Genomic DNA, 15,062 nt, shown 5'->3' with positions numbered 1-15,062 from the left:
TAAAGAACTATTTTGTGTATTCAGACGGACATACATACAGACGCACGAGTGATCCTATAAGGGTTCCGTTTTTTCCTTTTGAGGTACGGAACCCTAAAAAGTTTTTTTTTATTTTGTGGAATGGTGTCAACGTGATACCTTAAATGGATTCAGCACCCCAGATTTATACGAAAACGATACCAAACACGGCCTAGCACCTTCACTGATATAGATATATCAAGATAAAATTGAGAGCCCTAAATAAACTTTCAAGAGCGGATATCTCAAAAACTATTCAACATATCGAAAAAATTGACTGAATAAACTTGTAACAAATTAAATTAACTTTCATTTTGTATAAGTGGCCATGTCGCTGAGATGCATAGTTTCCGAGATATAATCGAAAAACCGGAAAATAGGACCTTCAAAGCCCCCCTCTCTCCCCCCCGCTCAAGGGCTACGGCCGGGGACTTTTGATATGTTCACCACCTAACTTGTCAAACCGAGTTACGGAGTCAAAAATTGTGTTCCGAGCATTTCCCTCTACAACTTTTGGAGCATTCGTTGCCTGACCTAAGTAGCTTATTGAATTTCTTTAAAAACTTTTCTGTAAAAGGTTGACGGGTGTTGGGTGTTTATATGGTTTCGGTCGATTATTATCATTTGCATTGCCCATGATGACTTACTAGAATTACGAGCACACGAGACACTAATGGTAGTTTGACAAACCTTGGTTTTCAAGAGGTATTTTAAATTGACATTTGCTGTCACAAATTTGCTGTCAGATTTAGTCGCAAACCGCACGCAAAGTGCACACAAATGTGTCGACACCTTGTTACGGAAAAGTGTAGACACGGCGACGACACTTTGTTTCGAAACAATTCTAGACACATTGTGTGGACTCTGTTACGACACATCTGACATTTAGTTACCATTTTGTGATTCTGCGACTGGAATGGTTATATGGGTAGTTAGCAAGTTCCATAGAATGACACTTTAGGCAAGAGTGATGTGTTTAGGTACTACTGTTTACTGGTACAAGTGTTTTTTTTAAATCGCTGTTCAAAGACAATGTAATTCTTTACATTTGTGACTGCCTTTAAGAATAGATGTGACTCTACTAGCAATTCGACAGACTGGGAGGTAATTGCGAAAAACTGCTGTATTTGCCACATTCAGGTGTATTTATGTAAAATACTATTTTAAATTTACAAATAGTAAGACTAATTCTTTATGAGAAAACACATTAAACAGAAATAGCGATACAATCTTAATTGTTACAGAGATGCGTTTAGAAATCGACTATCTCACCATCGACTCCAATCCTACGAATTACTTCACCTAGATAACACATCACTTCCAAGCGATTTTAAAACTTGAAAATATAACATTAAAGTTCAAAATAACTTAAGCTATTAAGTAAAATACTTAATTAATTACCAAAATTCGATTATAAAAACAAATAATGTATATTCGCTTATCGATTTACAATAAATCAGTCGGCACCTCACTAACGGGAGTAGATTCTCGATAATTTAATAATTCCAAATTTAAATTTCGATTTTTCCGATTAGAACGAATTTATTTGGGTGGGCTACAAAATGGCCGACAGAAATTGGTTTTCTAACGGCCGATGGCATATTTAAGGGCTTCTGAAGATGCCATTTGGATTCTCTGGAGGTTGTTTTGATGTGTAATCTATTAGTTTATTGTGTTGTGGCACGGTGGTATCATTAGGATCTGAATTTGGAGTGAAGCGGTGAGGAGAGCTAATCTTATTAACGTGTTTCCGTTGTTTATGTTGGTTATGTCACGTCGACCAACCATCTTAACTACAAGATGGAAAATAATGAAAATATACATAAGATAACTTGCGGTCACCACACATAGGCTCTCGCATACGTACTTATTTTTGCGACCGTTTACTTCAGTTCTGTCCACATTTACGGTCTGTCCACATGTAAAGGTACTACTCGAATGAAAAATATCTACTTACTAAAAATACGTTCTAACGTTATAGTGACAGTTATAGTTAGAAAATAAGGGTGTGTGCATCTAAGAAGACTTGCCGTGTGTTTCTACAGGGTGATTTTTTTCAAGTTACAATTATTAAAGCTCTTTAGCATCATTCGGACTCCTTCAAATAAAACCAACTATAGCTACCTACACTCTGGCACAATGACCTTGTAAGTAGAAAGGGCGGCAAATTTAAAAAATGTAGGCACGAAGAATTGATATCCCATAGAAAATTTGAATTTCGTGCCTTTTTCTACTGACAAGGTTGGGTGTATATAAATTCTGTATAATTAGTGTAAATATTCAGATTGAATACATAAGACTTACATGATATTGATAACATACATCCTACACGTATCTAGGTAAATTGAGTGATACCACGATCATAAAAATATTGATACGAGATAACAGGCTTAGAATAGTATTGCTACTCCATTCGATGTATTTCTGTTATTGACTAATATAATCTTATCTATCATCAAAAAAGTCTTTGCCTTCGAGGTTATTCTTATTTATTTAATTTATTTTGAATAAATATTATTGCAATGTACTTACATGACTGTATGTTTTCTCATACTACATAGATTATGTTTACCACAGTTTACCTAATAGGTACTTGCCTACTTAAATCCTAAACCGATCAAAATTGTATTCTAATTGTATTTAAAGCGTATTTTGTGTATTTTTAGTATCGTAGTTCTGCTGCCATACAGTAAAAAACTGATTATAATTGAGTTTTTTCTAATAAAATTGGATATTTTTGTAAGCCAGTTTTTAAAAGAGATGAAAAGGTGTGTCCTATTTTCTCACCATAATTCGTAACCGGAAACTTTTTCCGAAACGGCGCCTAAATGGGTGGTTTCAACACGTACACCATTCTCATTAACCGTTTACGATTACTTTAAACTCAATCAAACTACTTTTGTAAGCTAATCCCAACACATATCAATAAAATTATAATATTAGATTCCCGGCCGTATTCAGACACTTAAATTTGATACCAATTTAATACAAATATCATTGCACCGCTTGCACAGATACTAAGCGCCACTTGCACCATTCCACTGACCCGGGGTTAACCGGTTAAACCTGGAGTTACCAAGGATAACCAGTATAATTTGACACTGGGTTAACGGTTTAACCGCTTAACCTCGGGTTAGTGGGATAGTGCAAGTGGGTCTTATGCCTACGTGCGTTACGCAATCAATACGTTTTCGATTTAATTTAGATAAGGCGAGAATAAGCCCCCGATAAAATCTAGATGGTTTCACTATTGGTATAGATGTTATCTGTCCGCCCGTATGTTAAAATATGTGTTGGATATTAGTATTAGAGCCATAAATGTGTGTAAGCTATAAAAAGTTGTGTTAGACTCGTGTGATTCGAGTTTTATGAAGTAATAGATATTTTATACCTACAGGAGGAATGCTTTGGCAGGTGCAGTTAGCAGTAAATATTATCTCCAAGTTTTGTCCCACTACGCGTAACAGCCGTAAGAACAGTAGAAAATGATGACTGTGTTTCAAATCCGAGGCAATGTTGGCATTAGAGCGTTTTCACAATGTTCATCGATATACGGATGTCGGATAGGTACGTATCTTAAAGAAATAAAAAATCTTTCTATGTTTATTTCTTCTTCGATTAATTGTTTATTGTTCAAAAGAAAACTTTAACTAAAAAATTACGGACTTGATCCCATATATGGAACTCTCTAGCAGCTGCCTTTCTCCAAAAGTCATCCGACATCCGATGTCGGATCAGACAGTATGAAAACGCTCATAGGCACATTTAAATAATAATACAATACAAGGTAAGTTGGAATAAGGGAAACACCGGGAAAAGTGGATTCTTGTGTGCGATTTTCACACTGTTCCTTTTAGCTCCAAATAGATATAAAGGTCGACCAAGGTTTGTGTTTACTTTTATGTAACGTCAAATTTTGTCACAAAGTTACAAAAAACAAATCTTCAGATAGCTGAAATTTGATTACACATTACAATACTTTATCGGGCTGTAATCGAGTAATTACACTTATAACATCTGTAATTAGCATTGATAACTGACATGACTTTTATCTATCACATCGCAATAAATATGTCAACAGTTTATGTTTTATCGTATCGTGCATGTTGAAAAATTCGCTTATTGATTATTTATTTTGATAAGAAAAAGATCCTTGTATTAAACGCGGACATATTAGTAAATTGTTTCCCTGCCATAGATTTAAGGATGACTCACGTTAGACCGGGCCGTGTCCGGGCCGGAGCTTCCGGCGCTTATTTTTCTATGACAGGCGATCACGTGATGCTTTCCATTAAAAAAGAATGCGCCGGAAGCTCCGGCCCGGACACGGCCCGATGTACCGTGAGTCATCCTTTAACCGGTTTAAAATTTACGGATATTCAAGTTCTACTCTTCGAAATTTTATGTAACTATATTAGATTTCGATTAGAGTTCTCAATCATGTTATTGTTTTAATTAATAATTGCTTAACACGATACACACACCAAATTTTGACCAAAACAGTTCAGCGGTTTAAGCGTGAAGAGGTAACAGACAGTCACATTCGTATTTATTTTATTATATATCGAAGTATGAATATGGATGATGCACCTAAATAATTGATTTGTATAAGACTTCTATATAATCATCAGGGATTTCGATTCAATATTGACGACGATTATAACGAAGATTTCAGGCAACATCATCTTTCCCGGTAGTCCCGTCTTGCCGCATTAAAATTTACCCATAAAGCTAACCGAAATCGTCCTTATGCAGGGTGCAGTTATGCAGGATGAGGAATAGCACCAGCAGCATCCTAGCTATGTATGCAGACAGGTTAGATGAGGCCTACCTGAACCACTGTATTAGTGCACTCCACATGTGCTTAAATAAATAAAATAAAATATGTTAATATGTATTAGTTAGTTAGTTAATAAGTTTGTGTGTGTACCTACTAACATTAGTTGTAAGATTAAAATGTGTCACCAACGAAATTGATCCTTTGTTGGTCTTAAATAAATTTAATTTATTGTATGCAAGTCCATCTTTCCCGGTAGTCCCGTCTTACCGCATTAAAATGTACCTGCCGTGCATAAACTAAGTCGTAAACCTAACCGAAACCGTCCTTATGCAAGCCCATAACCGTTGATTGCCAACAAGCTGATAAGTTATCAGTGCACTGGGAATCGGAAAAATGCATGCGGGCGCTGCGCCAGCCATGGCGGGTTGGTTGACTTGGTTGGCTTGGCCAACGTTTGGTTAAAGGGGCCCACTGATTAACAGTCCGCCGGACGGTATCGGCCTGTCAGTTAGAACAAAATTTTGACAGTTCCGAACAACTGACAGGCCGATACCGTCCCGCGGACTGTTAATCAGTGGGCCCCTTAAGGTTAGGTATAAGAGGTTGGGAGACATTTTTGGAAATTTTCTTTGCAGGTTGAATTCTAATCTTGCAGGCCAATTCTAACGTACCTACATATATATCAGAATGATATTTGAATCATGTTAATTAGTGCGACTCGCCCGCGCCAATACATGTACTTATTCACCGCGACAATACAATACATGTCAGTGTACGTTCGGATTGGCCTGTTACTATTATGAATATAGGCATGTTTACATTATCCTACATTCAAAGGTTTAATGCGTCAATTAACAGATCTAGAAACGATATGGATTAGATATGTCAGTGTCAAAAGTAAAGTATTTGTTTGAAGAAACGTCACATTTGACACTGACATATCTAATCCATATCGTTTCTAGATTTATTAATTGACGCATCTTAAAGTTCGAATCGGGCCATTACTCTAATGCTGTATAGTCACTAGTTTACTAGGCTTCTCATAGGTCCAACATTGGCCCAACATTGGCCTGTGATAACGTGCCTGTACAATTATCTATTGCCACCGAACGATTTCGCGGCGATAGCGCGTGCTGCCGCACACACACGATAACAGCGCCGTAAATAAACGGTTGGTTTCAGTTCCAAATTCGAAATTGTTTTTTTTTTTTAATTTCCTTAGAAAACGGAGAAAGTGAAGACCATTTCGTTACGTCTCTAAAACGTGCGTGACGATTTTATAAAATACTTAATAAATATGTAAATAAAAATAAAAATAAAATTTAAATAAAAACAGCTTGTAAACATTGTATGCATAAGTAAAATTTCCGCTGGACAGCCAAATCGGCGCCATATGTACTTAACATTCAAATCGCTATTGGCACATCATGTTGAAAATCAAATTGTTAATTAAATTACAGTTAATTGTGTTGCTGAAATTAATGTGATAATGTTGACTAATTGATTTTGATATTGAATTTTTTTGTTTTTAATTATAGGCAAATGCAGCATTGGGTTGTGATTTTTTAAATAAAAGGCAAATGTTGTTACAGGTTACTTTTCGTACAAGAGTTTCTGTATATTTTTTCTAATTATATTAATGCATTATTTTGTTAGTTACGCACGTTAATGTATGAAACCCATTGTAAGCGAAAACGTACGTCATCACTGAAAATATACACAGTCTGAATTTGAATAGCTTTGTATTAAGACTCAACGGTATTTTAGTCAGAGTATTTGTTGGTTGGTTGATTTTAGGTAATTGCTTAAGGACTGCATGTGTTTACAATATATTTTTTAGAATAAAAAAAAACATAGTCACTCGAAAAGTAGAAACAGGCCAAATTTTATTAATATTCAAAATCAGCAGTTTAAACTTTTATGGCGAGCATAAAATAGAAATCGATTAATGAATATGCCTGGTGATTGATTTCTGTACGATTTCATTAGGTCTTTTTGTAGGTAGGTACAAGTAGCAAGGTAAACGATAACATACCTCAAAAAAACAACTCCTCCGACTCTCCTATAAAAAACCTAGCACCACACTATTCGAAATTCAAAATACAGCCAAGCGTACCTATACTCGGACGCGCGTCGTAGCACTAACCGCTCAGCCATATCGGTTGCTTATCGAAAAAACCGATAAAGTTTTAATCAAGTGCGATTTTTACGATTGAACATTATCAGTGGACACGGCGGATTACATAGTCCGATAACGATCTATGTACTTGCTGATATAAACAAGCCACTGGTTTAATGACTTGAGTTTTCTGCGATAGCGGTTGCGATAAATTCCGAATTTGAAATTTGTTACGTGTGTGATATGAAGTAGTTAGGTACTATGAGAAAATGTGTAGTCATGCAATAGGGTATTTGACTGTATTTAATTAAAATAAATCATTTACAACATGCATGAAATAAAGTACCAGAAGATTAATAGATAAACGTAGACAGCAGTTATTTTTAGAAACAATTTCTATTTTAAAACCCGTGTAAAACTATAAAGAATAGGTAATTTGACCGTGACGTCACATTCACATGCTAGCAAAATCGTTTTGACAGTTCGGAAAAAGAAACTGATTTGATTAGTATTCAAATACCTACCCTATAGCAATGTGTCGTTAGCATGTTATTTAATGATTTATTATTGATTATAGCAAAGAAATTTATTCAAATTAAATACAATATTCACAGTGCAGGCTTCGTCATAGTTGCTACACACAAAAATACTTTATATTTTTGATTATTATGTATGAGCTAATAAAGCTAGAGTTGAGCATGCTAATAATGCTATTTAGGTTTTTAATCTTGTAATCATTTTATTAGTAATTTGGCTGTTATGAAACAAGTAAATGGTTAAGTACACCATAACATAAAGTAGGTACGATCAATAAAAATTAAATCATAAATACTGTTTAAAGAGTGATGCGTACCAGTTTGGAGGAAAATCAATTTGACCGAGCGAGCGCGAAGCACTAGCGAAGCGTTTTCCTTTGAGCTTGGGCAAAAATGCTTTCAGATGGACATATAAGGCGATTCAAGCGTTAGGAGAACAGCCAGATGGCTGTTCAGACCGCATTTCTCATATTGCTGAGAAATTTTGTTAGGAAGTTCGAAAATTCTATGGATGTTTTTTTCAAAAAGCCGAAGCTATGGGGTATACAGCTAGAGGATCTAGTTTCTAACTTTTCATACGTATTTTAGCCAAAAAAATTGTCAAACAGTGGACATTTACACGGTTACCTAAAACAGTATTTGATACACTCCTTAACACAACATAGTTAACCTCGCCCAGTGGTGCGAACGTTATCGGCGCGGACAAAAGAATTTTTGACGATTGAACAAACATAATGGCAGATCGCATCGGACAGGTGACGGCGATACATTGGACGCAAATCCTTTCTGGTGATGGATATCATTGAAAAGGGCTAGATTTTAGCAGAAAAGTTTCTAAAAAAAATCATATATCGACAGACTGTGTTAATTATTATAAGTCAGCAATTTATAAATAATAACTTTATGATCTTATGACGTCTGACAGGGGACGCCATAGCACGTCTTTTTCAAAAACTCTTTATCGCCCATTATGTGTAATTGTAACAGTAAGTACCTAGGTATACCCTTTTTTGGAAGGGCAAGAGAAATGAGCATACTTATAGTCCGACAAGAAATTGTAGAAAATTATTGTGGGCGCCAATTCTTACGTAACTGTCACGTTTTTGACGTAAAATGCTTAAACATGGGAACAATTTAGTATGGAAATTTGTAGTTAAATTTTATTTAATATCTACTATTTTATGTCGCACTATACCTTGGTTCTGAAACGCTACCCGCTGCTGTCAAAAAATTGACAATTAGTTCATACTTCATTGAGACTGAACATCGGACCACATGAATCCAATTCCAAATAAATTCACAAGACTCGTCAAACCGACAGCAAACTCCAGGAAGCAATCGCGACATCTAGCGCCGTCACATGACGTCAGTCGACGTTCGAAAATTAAAATCTCGCTAGTCGCTGACAGCCGCCGGTCCGTTCGATTTCAGGCTTGTTCTAAATATGTCACCGCGCTTTGTAATGGCGGCGGGTGGGAAATGAAAGTCGATCGAGTGAGGACTCCATTATCGCTGTGCATATTATATTGCGGAATTAACCGGCTGTTTAGGATTATGGGCTTGTGTGTTTTGTGGTTAATTGTGGTTAAATTTGATTGTCGAGGTTTTGATCATGCTAAAAACAATGCTTGTATTTAGTAGATGTATACAGGATGAATCCGGGGTCGTTTAGCAAGAGAACAAGACATCATACAGAATTCAAAGATGAGCCTTATGACGTTGTTAATTATTGTTTATCACCAATGGTGATGATGATTTTTCAGATGACAAGTAGAAAAAAACATTTTTGCATGCAATTTGGTCACCCTACACAACGTGACGTCTTGTCGCTTTCCATACAGCGTATGTCAAAATTCATAGGGTGACCATGATTACTTAGTAAGTATAAGATTAATTTTACTTGAAAAATAAGAAAAATTAAACATTGACAGTCAGAAAAAGCGGTTATGAATCACGACACAAAAATCTCGCGCATATTTTCGGTGACTTCAACTTAGTTTCAGGCATAGCTGGGCATTAACTCGTTAATCCCTTAATCGTTAATTAACGAAGTTAAATTTTCGAGTAACGGATTGACTTTTAAGTTAACTTTAAAAACCTGTAACGGACTTGTTAACTTCCGTTAACTTTTCGTAAGTCCGTTAATCGTTAATACCTAAGTACCTACTCACACCAAGGCCACGCGCTGCCTCAAATATAGCACTAGTATACCTTCAAGTGCTGCTGTGGAACGCCTGTTTTCGGCGGGAAAAGATATTTTTTCTCCAAAACGGGCGTCGCTATCAGACGACAATTTTAATATCTCATGTTCATGAAGGGGAACATGCACCTTATGGCATATGCTAGCAAATGATATTTTTATTGGCTATGCTATTATTAATTAGTAATGATTACCATGTTAATTAGTAGATTAGTCTTTAATAAAAATCGAAATTTATGATTATTTCTTCTAGTTTTATTTCTTATTGCGTATATTTACGATTACGAGTTAACGATTAACGATTAACTTTAACTTCTGTTAAAACTTTTGAAAAGTAACGTTTTAACGTTTAACGAAGTTAACTTTTTATTTAACGGATTAACGATTAACGAAGTTAACTTTTTGATTAACGGTGCCCAGCTCTGGTTTCAGGTTATCTTTGAGTATCGAGGCGAGGAAAACGCCGTGTGTAAGTTTCGATGTTTTTCGTTACGCGTGATGTCTACGAAGAATGAATTCTTTATTGTATGCTTTTGAATGAAATGTCGCGAAATTTTGTCTTGCTAAACAGATATTACCCGAAGGAGAAGTTATATTTTATATTATTAAGATAAAATAATGGTGCATATATTTCTTCGCAATTTTCTTTTTTAGGGTTCCGTACCCAAAGGGTAAAACGGGACCCTATTACTAAGACTTCGCTGTCCGTCCGTCTGTCACCAGGCTGTATCTCACGAACCGTGATAGCTAGACAGTTGAAATTTTCACAGATGATGTATTTCTGTTGCCGCTATAACAACAAATACTAAAAACAGAATAAAATAAAGATTTAAATGGGGCTCCCATACAACAAACGTGATTTTTGACCAAAGTTAAGCAACGTCGGGAGTGGTCAGTACTTGGATGGGTGACCGTTTTTTTTGCTTTTTTTTGTTTTTTTTTGCATTATGGTACGGAACCCTTCGTACGCGAGTCCGACTCGCACTGGCCCGGTTTTTTTACGCTCTAAAACGAACGGAGAAGCAAATTCAAAAATCGAACACGACGTCAGCCTGTCAAAAAGAAACGCTTAGCAAAAATCCATTTCAAGTTGTCGACTCATGCAAAATGCGATAATTCTGAATGCGAAGAAAACTTACATGAGTGACGTATCTGGGGGTGGCAGGCGATGTATAGCCTATATAATTGTATGTGCCGTCAAACCTGGGGAAATGGATCTTGAGGGTTCAGCAATCATGTTCTATTTTAACCTTTTGTTTGTGTATAAGGTTTAGAGAACGATTTTTTCTGCTCTATACAGCAGAACTGAGGTTTGAACCCATTATTTTTGACCATACAAAAGGTTGAAAGGTAATTTGTTTACCTATGTGTACCAAATATGAAAGTGATTTAATTAAAATGATTTAATGGTTATACCCCTATAAATAATCCAATAAAGCATCCAATTGCTTAGCAGAGGGTTTATTATTATATATTTATTTTAAACTTTATTGCAATAAGAAGAAAAATGTACAAAAGTCTAACCAGTCAACCACTTGGCCAAACAAAAATTTGCTAAGGTTAGAAGATCTTCAATTTACGTCGGTCCCATTTACACAGATTTGACTGCATATGTCGAGTAGTAGCTCACTCGTCAGGCTAAGCCATACGACGCGCGTACGCCTTGATACATTTTTCAAAGAACAAGAATAAAATTAACGATCTCAACTGATTGTATGTTGACTAGTCAAGTCCAATACATGATACGAATAATATTGTAATTACAAAAGGTTTTCAATGTACCCCGGTCCCATTTACACAGGTTTGCCTGTAAAAGGCGAGTCGCTCACTCGTCAGCCTAAGCCGTACGGCGCGCGTACGGCGTAGTTGAAAAAGTTCACGAATGTTACCAGAGATAGCGGTGCCATTCAAACTCGGTTCATACTCGGTAAAAACTGGGGTTTATCTGGGTTGGGGGTTTAATAAAGCGGTTTTGTTTTGCGGGTTGGTGCGTTGGTTTTAATAAGGCTAAAAACTGAAATAAATTGTCTGTGTCTATATTGATTGTCCATGATTTGCGCCATAAATCTATAACGTTGTCTAATTTTGTTAAGTTGTCACATTACGTAGTAGATGCACACACCAACATCTATATATAAAATTTCAACTGAAAAATACGTTATTTAGCTTTCTAAGCGCCACTTGCACCATCCTACGAACCCGGGGTTAAGTGGTTAAATCGTTAATCCAATGTCAAATAGTACTGGTAACCATGGTAACTCCAGGTTAACCCCGGGTTAGTGAATGGTTCAAGTGAGCCTAAGAGCCACTTGCACCATCCCACTAAACCCGGGGTTAAGCGGTTAAACCGTTAACCCAGTGTCAAATTGTACTGGTGACCATGGTGACTCCATGTTTAACCGGTTAACCCTGAGTTAGTGGAATGGTGCAAGTGGCGCTAAATGTAATTAAAATTTGGCTTCACAATCCACGCCTCATAAATCTATAAAAATATATTTATTTCATAATTAAAATAATACATAAACTAAACATAAAACTAATTAAAAACTAAACTTAAATATAAACTAAATAAGTATAAAAAATTGCCTACTGAAGCCCGTCCCGGGCTGCCCCCGACGCAAAGGTGCCCATCACGCTCGCTGCGTTGCCGCGTTGGACTGCGATGGACAGCCTTTGCATCAGGAAATCTATAATATATCTATTTGGAACAAATTTCTGTGCTAATCATACATTACGATAAAAACACTCGTGGTACACATTTTTGTGTTTTTTTTTCTCGCGAAGCCTTTAAATGTAAACACTAACATATTATTGTTGAACTTTTATAAACGTCTACCACATAATCCCAATCATATTCAAATTCAACGCCTCCGAAATCCACGCGAACCTTCAAAAGGCATCTAAAATTGGGTAAAAATTGAAAATATGAATAGATTCAGTGCGCAGCGTATCGAGAGGACCGCCGTCCGTCACTATCGGCGTTCTACACGAGCGCGCCCGATATATACTCGATTAAAATAAGAAAACTTTAAGGCACAACACTCGTGTAAGGTGAATTTTAAGATAAGTTTATATGCTTAAGAATAAGAAGGCTAAAAGAAGTACTTTCAAATTACATTGTGTTATAGAACAATAACTTAGGAATCTTACACAGTACTACTGAAAGCCATTTAAAGGGACCCACTGATTAACAGTCTGCCGGACGGTATCGGCCTGTCAGTTGTTCGGAACTGTCAAAATTTTGTTCTAACTGACAGGCCGATACCGTCCGGCGGACTGTTAATCAGTGGGCCCCTAGATACGTACATTTTAGGTTTACATAAGATAGTTAACTTATCTGAAATTGCGTTTAAAAATATTTCGGTACTGTATATCCATGGTTGGTTTCCTAATCGGTATCGCTGTAGGTAAGTTATGGTATCCGGTATTAAGTTATCTGGCTCGAAGGACCGTAAAATTATAAGTTTTGTAAAGTTGATTATATATATGGTATAATATATTGTCAAAAAACTCATCAATAAAACAACCGACTATCGCTATTCGCAGTCACTCAACATTTAAACATTCTTATTGCTGATATGAAATGCTGCTGTCAAAGGCAAAACCAATAGACTACGTTTCAATAAATCCTAAACCAAAAACTTATCTCGCTAAAACGGAAGCAATTACATCGGGACATGACAAACTAAAACAAACCCATCGAGACGCTTAATCGAATAGCACAATAATCCAACATGGCGGCTGCAGATGCAATTGTCACGGGCTGCCGCGCCCGCCCGCTCCTTCTGTTTTTGTCCGATTGCCCGATTACTCGTTTCTCTTTTTCGTCCAACTGTTATACATCGCAACCTGTCATATCGACTCTTTGTTCGAAAAAAAAAGCAAAAATGAGATAAAAAGTCTCTCGAGCAAATTGAGCGTCTCTGTTGTAAACAACGGAGGTGGAATGCCACGATAGGAGACAATAAATGTCCGATCCGGCAGTATGATGCGAATTTGTTGATTGTTTCACCTTGCCGGTGCTTTGTGACTAGTTTTGGCGCTGTCACGTTGACATTCGCTTTTTTTTAATTATCGCTTGGACGCGTTCATCAATACCATTAGGCCGTGGCTGCATCTTTAATAGGTATCTGGACACCGCACGCCGTTATCTGTTAGAAGGCCCCCGCTTTCGGTTCGTGGGGGTTTTCGGGGGGGAGTGTGATATGAATCACTGGGAGTAATGGCTGCAATATCACGTAGTGCACTTTGTCAACTGGTTGTAGCTTCACAGTTGCATAGATAACGCCGCGATTGTCTAAGAGCTGTGTTTGCGGGACGCCTAATAGTTGGGGGGCGATTTGGAGATAAGCTTTGGGTAAAACCCAACCTTAGTATTGGCAGCATGATCTATTGGATTTTGTAGTTACTCGAGAGCATACTGTGTATTACTTACATCAATTACATTTCGATGTTACTGTGTGATCGGTATGTGAAATTATGTTGTTTAGTAAACTATAATGTAACTGACATCTGTGTCGTAATTAGTTTGGTAGTGATTTGATTCATTTAATGTTGGCTTTTTTGCTTAATATACTATAGGTTTCGCTATGCTAACAATAAGAAATAGTTGCACCAAACCGTATGTGACGGTTAAAACACTCGTCTTTTTATTGTATGGAGAGTTTCAAAGTTCACTGTTAACGTTGATCAGTCTGTCAAGTTGTGCAACTGGCCCTAAGGCTACATATGGCTGGGCAATATATGTACCTAACAATGTAACCTATTATCCTGTCGCATAGTTCTGTTGTTTTTCCAATAAATAAAATAAAAATAAAATAAGGATACAATTATTGCAAGTTATGAAGATATTGAGACGCTTTAAAACATTGTACAGTAGTACCGGGTAAACTAAGTATAGTTTAGTGTTGATGGAGTTACGGCTGACATAAGGAAACAGTGTTAATAGTAGTTTCACCTTACAGACATGTTTGAATTTCATAACAAACCACTCAAGTCTATTAGGCATGAGTCAGAACTAAAGTCAACATTTTCGTACAATTTACGGTACAACATGGAGCACTAGGCGCGGCGCTATTCAGATGCATAAAATATGATATCAATTATGATCATTATCATCTTACAGCTACAGCTGGATAAAGATTTCATCTACTTATATCTCAACTTTCAATGCATGTTCTTATAATTTGGACTGGTATCTTGACCACGTCGTCTATCCTCTGGTATAAACCCTTTTTACGGCACTTATGATCAATATATTTACAAAAGATGATGCTTATATTATAGGTGAACTTCTCACCTATTAATTTTCTATTGAGGTAGGAATGACTCTAAAATTGGCGATCCTACAACGTTTGAAGATTCGTCCCCTTGGTGACATTCAATTGATATTATAAAGTATGATATTTT

The 15,062-nt window shown here is 36.5% G+C and overlaps 1 protein-coding gene across 3 annotated transcripts in view; it reads right to left on the bottom strand.

The window, feature by feature from the left end:
- LOC134790918 (zinc finger protein ush) overlaps positions 1–15,062 on the bottom strand; it is a 281,118-nt gene that overhangs the window by 98,333 nt on the left and 167,723 nt on the right. The window contains exon 1 of one of the 3 annotated variants that reach the window (XM_063761925.1): positions 6,834–7,155. The exons of the other annotated variants lie outside the window; for them this stretch is intronic. The gene's annotated coding sequence lies outside the window, so the exon portion shown is untranslated. Of the gene's footprint in view, positions 1–6,833; positions 7,156–15,062 lie in introns of those variants that run through there. 3 annotated transcript variants of the gene reach the window in all.

Source organism: Cydia splendana, chromosome 5 (assembly GCF_910591565.1).
Source record: "Cydia splendana chromosome 5, ilCydSple1.2, whole genome shotgun sequence".
NCBI classification, from domain to species: Eukaryota; Metazoa; Arthropoda; class Insecta; order Lepidoptera; family Tortricidae; genus Cydia; species Cydia splendana.
Note: the sequence above shows the minus strand (reverse complement) of the source record. Positions and strands in the feature narration are given on the sequence as shown.